At 43.8% G+C, this 10539-nt stretch overlaps 1 long non-coding RNA gene across 1 annotated transcript; it reads left to right on the forward strand.

Annotated features, from left to right (window-relative positions):
- Positions 1 to 7042: 7042 nt before the first annotated feature.
- On the forward strand, positions 7043 to 9535 carry LOC135383329 (uncharacterized). The gene is made up of 3 exons (XR_010419811.1): positions 7043 to 7116; positions 8428 to 8636; positions 9030 to 9535. It is a non-coding gene; the product is annotated as an uncharacterized LOC135383329 (long non-coding RNA).
- The last annotated feature ends 1004 nt before the right edge of the window (positions 9536 to 10539 follow it).

Genomic DNA, 10539 nt, shown 5'->3' on the forward strand with positions numbered 1-10539 from the left:
ACCGGAGGACAAGCACAGGAGAAGTAAATTATTTTAATACTGCGTTGTGCATTTTAATACCTGCTAGCCAGTAATCAACTTCCCGATTTATTTCTCATAACCCAATACAATCAAAGGAGTGCTCATGCATAAATTAAAAAAACGAACAAAAATATAAAATAAAAAGACATACAGGGTGCAAATACTGATCGTCGGATTTTAAAGGAATCCGTCCATGTGCAGCGTTCGACGTGCACTAAGATACAGTTTGCTAGACCTTTCACTGCGGTCTTGTTGCATGAGTGTCCGCAAAGGGTCCCTGGCAGGAGGTTGCGCGGAGCCTTTTATTTCCGAAGAGACAAAAAATAATAGCGTTTCACTGCTCAAGCTTCACTTACTATGCATGCATCAAACCAAAGCAGTAAGAAACACGGACACTACCTTGATTGCGATTTAATACTCCAAGGAATTTCTCACTTCATTGTTGGTTATGTGCGAAATCAAGTTAAACTTAGATACCTCACCCTTTGTTTTGACTGAGATGCGAAGAGGACTCCCGAATCTGCTGAAGTTCGGAAGACAAGCAATAACTTGTATCTGTTCTGTCTTGGAAAGGAAATGCTGCTGCATCATATGCTAGCTAAGTGGTTTCGCAGGTTTTAGTGACCTAGGGGCCTTTTATACATCTCTCTTTTTTTGTCTTTTAAACTGTGACACTCATTGTTTGTGATGAGAAATACGCTGAACGAAATACAGATGAGAAACCACGAATGGTAGCTGGTGACCGAGGTTGAAAACATATAAAAAACACCACACGCTGACTGGGAGCTGCAAATGTGCCCTCACTTCCCAAAATAAATAATTCACTAAGGTATCTGCTTGCTCCCAGAACTGTACTAGGCGCGTCATTTGGTAGCTCCCATAGGAGGTTCTGAGGATATAACGGGGAGTCTCACTTTGTCACATTTCTAACAAATTGAGGACCTGGTAGGGAAGTCCTGGGGATGTTATCCCTGTCCGCTGACGACTTTCCTCGGACGTAGCTAGGAGGTCATTGTGTTCTTGGGGTGTATACCAATTAACCCAACGTCCTTTGTTATTACAGTCCTTAGGTGACTTCAGCTGTCTCCGGACGTCTTCAAGTAACTTGACGCGACTCCAGACGTCTTCAGATGACTTCAAACATTTTCAGATTACTCCAAACATCTTCAGGTGACTCGAGACGTCTTCAGGTGAAGTCAGCTTACTCCAGGCGTCTTTGAGTGACTTAACACGACTCCAGATGTCTTCAGGTCACTCCAAACAACTTCAGGTGACTCGAGACGTCTTCAGGCGCCTTCAGGTGACTCCAGGCCTCTTCAGGCGACTTCAGATAACTCAGACGGCCTCAGGTGTCATAACAACAACCTTCTACTCAGTTTCAAGCTCCAATGAAATGGCCTCCTATACCTAGAAAATGCATGTTGGTTACCACAATAACGGCAGCAGAATGCTTCTGCTGACTTACAACGCGACCAGTCCCCGAGCTCGACGAAGTCGACGAACAGCAACACAGACCACCGCGACGCTCGAAACCTTACTAGTGACTTGCAAATACTCCTCGACGATCACGAGACAACTTCGTTAATCGATAACGGCGCCGACGACAATGTTATAAGTGCTCCATTGCCTACAAGGCTTCGCAGGGTGCAAACGAAATGCGATGACCGACACAGGTTCCGGCATCGGGACGATGCCACGTCTACGGAGGGGGCAATGCCACGAATCATCTTCGAGAAACTTCCAGGGCAGGCACGAAACGGTACACCTCATCCCGGCGCATGCTGAAGAATATGAAGCAAGAAGCTTCCAGACACATCGCCTGCTCTCTGGCAAACACATGTGCTGTTTCTAGACTTTTCGGCGCGACGCTTAAATACTTGTGCGCTCCAGGCTGCAGCATTGATTCTTTGGACTCAGTTGTGTTCAGAGAGCTAACATTCTTGTGTTAGCCAGTTAGGCAGCTGAATAAAGTGTTCACCGATTATTCGCCGTCTTGCTGGTCTGTTTTCATCCGTGACAATATATCAAGAGGGGAATCACATAAAGCTCCAACAATAGGCTTGACAATCAAAGATCCGAAAGACTAAGTCGTTCCAGAAAAATCTGACTAATTGGTTGCCATTGTGATCTGTACTGTATATGTACAGTTCATGAATGGAACATGTTATCTCATTGCATTGCCTCCATTTGAGCAGTAGAACAGGCAGCTTTCCAGGTCGCTGCTTTCGTGTTTTTCTATGGTCTTTTCTTTTTTGTTTTTGCAATAGGAAACATGGCCATATTGAAACACAAGCAGCCAAGGACAGGATGAGACAGCGACATCACAACTGCTAGCTCTCAACTGATAGATTTATCAGCAGACTCTGGAATATACACACACATGCTGTTTCTCGGGGCATCAAAAGTCTGTCCTTGGCTGCCTGTGTTTCACTATGGCTCTCAGATAGAAATTACCCTATTTCAACACAGTAGGAAGCACAGCTTTGTAAATAGCATCTGGTGATTACACTATACGTACCCCCCATATACAGGATCATAGCGAATGCTACATCTTGTGTGATAATATCAGGAACACAAGAACGCTAGATTTGAAACCACTCTTATGTCGTCGTCGTAGTAGTTTTTGTGTGAAACTACGCAATTCCTGTCCACCAAATAATTTAAACCACATGTTTCACCACACGTTAAACCACATGTTTAAACCACATGTTTCATCTGCCAGCGTGATAATCCCCAGAAAAGAAATTCTCACTTGGCTCAACCATGATGGCCTTCGTCGCTTATGCGCCAGGAAAACCTGAATCATCACCAACTTGGCTCGAACTACCGGTTCTAAAACCTATCCCTAAAATGTGTAACACCAGGGAGGAAAATCAAGGGGCATAGCGGAAAAGACAAACACACACGGGCCATGTTCTCACTGTGTAACAGCTGCTCTGGCTACTAAAACGAACATGTTCCAAATTAATACAACATGGCTCGACACGATGCGCTGGTGAAAGCTAAGAAATAAAATGAGTAGTTAAATGTACAATAATACATAAACACTTGTCATGACAGTTTCCTTCCAGCATTCATACGCAATTCCCCCCCACTTTAAGCAATCACTGAACTATATTACTACATTGCGTGCCATTACATGCTCCTTTGACAGAACAGGATTACATAGCACATAATAAAAGTACAGTGAATATAATTTGTGGCTTTTCATTCATGCTTGATGGCCGAGGCAGTAGTGCACGAAGGCCACTGCTAAGTTGTGTTGAGAAACATCACTTCCTGTTTGCTATGTCTAGATGAAATGTATCTGACCTGATCCAAAATAACTGTTCTGAGGCTGGAACACACAAACAGAAAAACACAACACAAGCTGCAACATTAACAGATAGGCAAATGGGCTGTAGCGACCTCCACCTTGGGACAAAGTCAACTAGTAATTCACGAAAAGTCAATGAGTGCCTGAAATGTAACATCCCTGACTGGTAGCAGGAGGGTCCATGTTCAATTCCTGGTACTAGCATTAACTGTCTTTTTCATGAATTATTTGCTTAAGTTTCCATGTGCCTGAGAACATAAACGACTCATCAACTACTGTATCCTCATGAGGTGATGAGGGTTCGTCATCCCAAAGGTCATCCCTTTCTTGCATGTGTCCTTAGGGTTGCTCACCACTGCAGAAAAAAAAGAAACAAATTTAATGACAAGAAATGGATAGACATGTTTACTTTTTAATGATTTTGCACAACAGAGTGAAGACGGTTGAGAGTATCTAAATTTTAATGAGAAAAGATCTAACTTTCACGCAGAAGGCTGCAGGTCTAACATCAAATTACAAAAAAAGAATATATAACACATGTTGTAAAGTAGAGAGCAAGACGAGCTAGGGTTGGTACAAACATACAAATAAAAATAGAAACATACATAATAAAATTAAAAGGGGGGTTTCAAACAGACAAGGGATGAGTTGTGCAGCATAATACATGAGTGACCACGGTGGCAAGGACAATATATTTGGTACAAAAGGCATTCCCGTGCAGAGGTGGGCAAATTCCCTAACAATCTTTGCCCTCACCTCAATTTTCGTCTCAGATGTTTTCCTCACCTCACCTCATTTTTGGCGGCTTTTTCCTCACCTCACCTCGACCTCATTTTAAAATTATTTTCCTCACCTCACCTCAATTTGATTTTGAGAAATGTTGCTCACCTCACCTCAACATTTTCCAGAACACTTTTCCTCACCTCACCTCATTTTTTTGAAAAATTTTCCTCACCTCATCTCACCTCAACCTTCTTCTGAAGTATTTTCCTCACCTCACCTCAACCTTCATTCTAAAGTATCTTCCTCTCCTCACTTCACCTCACCTCAACCTTCTTTCTGAAATATATTCACCTACTTGTTATAAGTTTTGCGTGGTCGAGCTCACCTTAACCTGTTTCTGTAAAACGTTTTCACTTCACAATTGCTCTTTCAATTAGGAGTGGCGTCGCTCATAGCCACATTTGCATCGCGGCGCTAACACGGAATGTATTAGGAGCAGGTAGGTGTATACGTTGTAGTTGGCTTTTTGGTGCTTCGTTTTTTGATTCCTGACAACAAGTTACAAGTACCCATTACAAGTACCAACAACTAAGATTCATTACCTTGCTTGGTTCGTCCTTCTTGCAACAAATATCCACTACATGTACGATCCCAAAAAATTAGACGTAGGGTACATGGGTAGAGAAGTTTTACAAATCGAGCAGTTTTGAGTTTTGTTTTTCATACTGGCAAGGCAGGAATGGCTTTTATCGGGTATCTCTCAAGCGAGAATGATAATGGAGCTGCGGAAGTCGTTTTCGGGATTGTATGCAGCTATACTTCGAATTACTTGTACATTTTCCATTTTTGTCTGTTATGACTTTGTATTATCGATCAATATTATTTAAGTAACAAACGTATTTATTTGTAGCCAGAATTCGGGGAACTTTTCTTCAAGACCCTTGTTTTGAAGCAATCAGGTAGACGTGCTGTACGGATTTCTAGTGACTTATGTGTTGACTTACTAATTGAATTACGTTATGTAGACACAAACCTCTTGTGCCTTTTCACCTAACTTCATTGCCGTACTAAAAGCTCAATGGTTCAACTTGTGGCAATACAGAATATATGCCAGTATTTGCGCTTATTGTACTTAAAGCGCGTGTTGTTGCCTCCATTTCTTACATCAGTCTCTGATAAGGTCATTGGTTGTCATGTACTCTCGTTACAAATAATACGTGAAAGACATCTGATTGCAGACTGACTAGTTTGGCTTTGTTAAAATCTAAACACTCAAAGCACACGGAACTATATTGACGTGTTCATGTGTCTCACATCATGTATGTGACTCAGCTGACTAGTTTGATTGTATTCAAATCTAACCTAAATACATAAAACACACGTAAGCTATATTCACTTGTACGTGTATCTGATCCGACGCGTCTATCATGTACCTGACTAAACTGAAATTCTGAAACTAACGGGCTTACAGCGAACACATTTTAGTAGTAATAGAAAAAGCTGGCTCTCGGTGCCCTTTTAAGAGATCGCTCAATTGAAAGTAGCCGCTCCACATCTCCTCAAGCTCCCTCTCAAAAATTTTTCGTCCACCTCACCTCACCTCAATCTCACATTCGGAAGTTTTTCCTCACTCACCTCACCTCAACGCCCTTGTCAGAAATTTTCCTCACCTCACCTCAACCTCCCCCTTGAAACATTTTCCTCACCTCAGCTCACCTCAATCTCACTTTTGAGAATTTTTCCTCACCGCGTCCCACCTCAATTTCCCTTTTAGAAATTTTTCTTCATCTCACCTTACCCCAATGCGCGTGAGGTGAGGGTGATGTGAGGGTGAGGGCACCCTCACCCTTATTTGCCCTCGTGAGGATGCCCACCTCTGTTCACGGGCGACACATTCTTGGAAACAGTGCTACAGTGTCTTGTCAACTTCTTCCTTGCCGGCTTGAAACTGATGGAGTTGTACCCCTTTTTATTTTATTATATATGTTTGTATATTTATTTGTATGTTTGTACCAACCCTCGCTCTCTACCTTACAACGTGTCATATATTCTGGAATTTTGTAACTTCATGTTAGACCTGAAGAAGTGCAGCCTTCCGTATGAAAGTCTCATCTCATTAAAATTTACATGTTCTCAACCGTGTGCTTTCTGTTGTTAATCTCTCTATCACGGGACACTTGCAATTGCTCTTCTACATACTATGATTTTGCAGTAAGATTATAGACTTAGGATAAAAAGACTACACAGCACTGTTCAGGTATTTTTGCCTAGTGAACAGCACCCACTAAAATTTTATGAATGTGGCATTGCACACATGCACCAAGTGCAACACAAGTATTGTAGAATTATTTGAGCTTACATGCCAATCCAGTACCACTGTTCAGTGTGAGGTTGTGACAAATAAATAGTTCCAATTTTTCGTAGTTATCAGAACGACGTCGTGCCAAAGAAATGTTCACATGCTTTGTTTGCGACTTAGCAATAATATAACAGCTGTTCGCCAATGTACGATGCACAGAGAACGAAACCAAGGAAGCCAAGTGGCCAACCCAAAAGTCCATGCCAAGCCAAAGACAGATAAACCTAGAGCAGTGACGTCGGTGCGCCCGTGTGCAGGGTTTGCCGACGGCCTGACGGGCGGGCGGGGAAACTAAAAAATATGTTTTCTAAAAAACTATAAACAGTTGGGCCAAGATATTTCGCACACATGTTCAGTGTTCGCGAATGAACACACAGCGCGGGTATCGCTCAGTTCTGCGGCACTTCAAAATCGGCATATCTGACTTTCAATGCCAATGCTTTTCTCTCGCATTTACCGCTAAATCGCCACTGAAGTTTTGAGGTTTTGTGCGTCGGATCTGGGTGGGGGGTTCGTATAGGGGAGGATGGCTTCCCCTGTGTGCCATCATAGAACTACTTCGCAACCAATGTGGCATTCAGATTCGTGAATGTCACCATCGCCATTGTCATGAGTGGAGAAGAACGAAACACCAGATCGCTCACGTGCATACTGAACGGTAGCTTTGTTCCTAGAGCGACTATGTTCTTCCAAAGTAGTAAGTACTTATCGGTCTCCACACATTTAAGACGGAGTGATTCACCGCAGCTCCTGTAGATATTCGATCAATAGAGCTTTACATCCAAGTCCACAGTGACCCCATCGACTGCAACGTCTCTCTCGAAAAATCACAAACCCATTCGACTCACAAGAGCTAGCGGGAGCTTAAAGAACGAGATTTAATCCGTTACCATGCTGCATAATCCCATATAGCTTTTGAGGAACATTACCATGAACGCTTGTACGTACCGGTGTTTTCTGTTCGCGCGCATGCTAACGCAAGAAAAAACGTTCTCGCTCACGCAAAACCTAACAGTATTGAAATTGACAAACTGAACACAGAATCCGGGTGCAGTTCGTTATCGGGACCACTAGGTTTTAAATATTAGTAAAGCGTTTGAAAGGTAAATATATATCGCATACAAATGAGTCACATACCAATCTAAAAATATAAAACTGTGTGGCCATTTTTAAAAATATGCATTTGAAGAACATCTGAAGCACTTCAGTAACAGGAGAAACACGGCCATGCTAAGCCTAATGAATTCTGAGGTTGAGGCGTAACGTAAAGCTGGGGCGATGGTGGTAACGAAAGGTAACGTATAGGTGGTAACTAAAAGGTAGGGCGTCTCCTGAGTCAACATGGGCGGGCCATCTTGAAGAAACCGGTGACAAAATTAATTTTTTATGCGTTTCACATAATGTACGACGCTGATTGTCTTTCAATTTTATTCCAGGTTTATTCCTCTTTCAGGTAAAGACAAATCGTTCACCTGGCCGTTGAGATTCGTTAGAAAAACACAGTGTTCCCGGTCAGGAATTTTCCCATCACCCTTCCCCCAATAACCCTGCACCCCTTAACATACCGAGCAGAAAAGCCAAAAACTCCACAAAAGCAGCTTATATGGGCATCAACTCCCCTCCCCTACGAGCCCCCCCCCCCCCCCTTGGATGAAAATCTTGGGAATATCCCTGGTCCCGGTAACGTACTACATCCCAGAATCCTCTGTCGCCTATAGAAAACACGAAGGAAGGCAGTGGTCGAAACGACGGCAGCGACGGGACTCATACCAGCACATTTTGATTTCCGTTTGCGGCTCTTGGCAAGCCATCGGGAATCGTTGCCGCCGTGTTGTAATGGTTAGCGCGCTTGACCAGTACTAAAAAACTGTGGGTTCTATGTCCTTCCCCTGACTAGCTATTTCGACCGTTGCCTTAGTTTATCGTACAAGGAAGAACTCTGAGCGTGTGCAGAATACCAAAAGTAAACACACGCAATCCGCTGTATCATCGTTATTAATGTTCACAGGAGAGCATTGGGCAGTTCGCCGTGCAACGGTACCGATGGCAACCGTGGTAACCATCATCCTGTGCCAGGTGGCAGTGAGCACTGCAAACGTCGAGTCGCAAGGTATAGCAAGTAATGCAGCTATCAATGGCACAGAGAGCAACATGGGGGTGACACCCACGAACGAGTCACTTCCCGGGAAGCCGCGTGCGGCGCAAGAAGCTTGTAAGGTGTGCTAATGTTCCTACGATCGTGTAGGGGCGGGTGGTAGGCTGTATTAATAGTCCATTTGTTGATAATTCATGAATTCATAAGAGTAGACCCAGGGGCGGATCCAAGGTTTTTCTGGGGCATTCGGTCTGGAGAGCACGGTGCATACACTGCCTAGGAACAGTTCAAACAATTGTGAGGGGTGTTCAGGACATCCGGATACCCCTAGATTCACTCCTGTTCGTGACAGTGAGTTTTAATGCCTCGTGCGCTATAAGGTTTGCGCACGATTCATTAGAACTGTCTAATATCTCGTTTTTACGTAGGGTCGCGATCATGTGTTTCAGTTCCTTCACGCAGCGTTGCCCTCACACGGCACGACACATAAAATTCTGAATTCTAACTTTCTTCAGGTTGACGTACAGTGTCCTGCAGACATAGACGCCGTCCAAATTGTACAACTAGCTACAGAAGATACGAACGCCTGTGGTAAGAAGTTGAAGCTCTCGTCTCCTATGCGGGTTATCAGGAGCAAGGACATGGCTGACGTCAAAGGACACATCAAATGTTCCTGGGTGTCGCTGGCAGAAAAAAACACAGTAATAGTTGACCTCTGTGCGAAAGAAAAGGAGACTATCTGGACGTGCATGCACATGTACCTGTTGATAGCCGGAATTGCTTTGCTTATAATAGTTATTATATGCTGCCAGGCGTGTTGTTAACACACCTCCAATATCGTCTTAGGTGTACTTAGGTATAAATTTATGCTGTGTTCTAGAGCGCGAGAGGAACGGAATTCCTGTGAAACATTAGTGGAGGAGGCTAAGAGAAAGTAGCGTGTAATGGCGGCTGCAAAAAACACCAAAGACTATGGAATTGCTCTTTATCAAATAAACTGGACACGTGTTGTTACAACAAGGCTACATTGTTTGCCTAACTATTTGCCTAACTCATTGAAATAGATGCATTTCAAGAAATTATATCAACTGAGGCCACACGTACGGGGAGCGAAGTAAGACGAAACACACAAACGCTTCCCACACCCGAGGATGTGTGTCCTCAGCTGTCATACCCGCTAGCTTGCTTATTGTTGCTTACCCCAGATGTCCATAGGGTCCTTCGTTTTCGTGCTTTATGAACAACTTTATTTTGAGAGGGAGAGTGGGGAGGTTCATCGTCAGAGGCGATACTCTACCCCATTGCTGGTGAGATGTGGGGAATAAAATAATGAGCCCCTTCACAATAACGATCGAAGTCCGATGGTGTCCAGAAATGTCAAAAGAGCTTTGAGCGCAGATCGTTGCTGGGCTGGATAGGGCCAGGGAACAAGCAATTTCGATACGGAGAAGGGGTGAGAATCCAGCTGACTAAGGGACTCGGAGAGTGCGGTTCGGGAAGGTTGGTAGGGGGGGCAATGAAGAAGAATATGCTCCAGATCCTCAAGAGCACCACAGTGGCAGCGGGTGGGAGAGTCAACTTGTCTCAAGCGGTAACGCCACTGAGCTGTAAAGGCCACATCTTGTCGCATTCGGTGGATTAATGCAGCATCTTGACGAGAGGTTCAACAAAATGCTTTGTTGGGCTAGTTGGTAATTCATTGCTAGACCGGGAAAAAACACAGCGCGAAAACGACAACCACGGGAGGAACATAAGACACACACGGGCGCTTACTCCTACTAAAGTTTACTGCACTGAAGGGTGGGCAGCTACAGGAAAGAAACAGGAAAGAGGAAAAAAGGAAAAGCAGGTAGATAAGAACAACCAAAACAACTTAAAAATTTTACTAGACAATCTAGTTCTTCGCCTGTTCAAGTAACCGCCTCTCACCCGAGGCAAGCGAGATGGATGTATCGCTGATACAGAGAGAACCTTTCTTTCCGATAAAGAAGGCCTCCAAAAGTTCACGGGCAAACTTATCTCTGC

Source organism: Ornithodoros turicata, chromosome 2 (assembly GCF_037126465.1).
Source record: "Ornithodoros turicata isolate Travis chromosome 2, ASM3712646v1, whole genome shotgun sequence".
Taxonomy (NCBI): Eukaryota; Metazoa; Arthropoda; class Arachnida; order Ixodida; family Argasidae; genus Ornithodoros; species Ornithodoros turicata.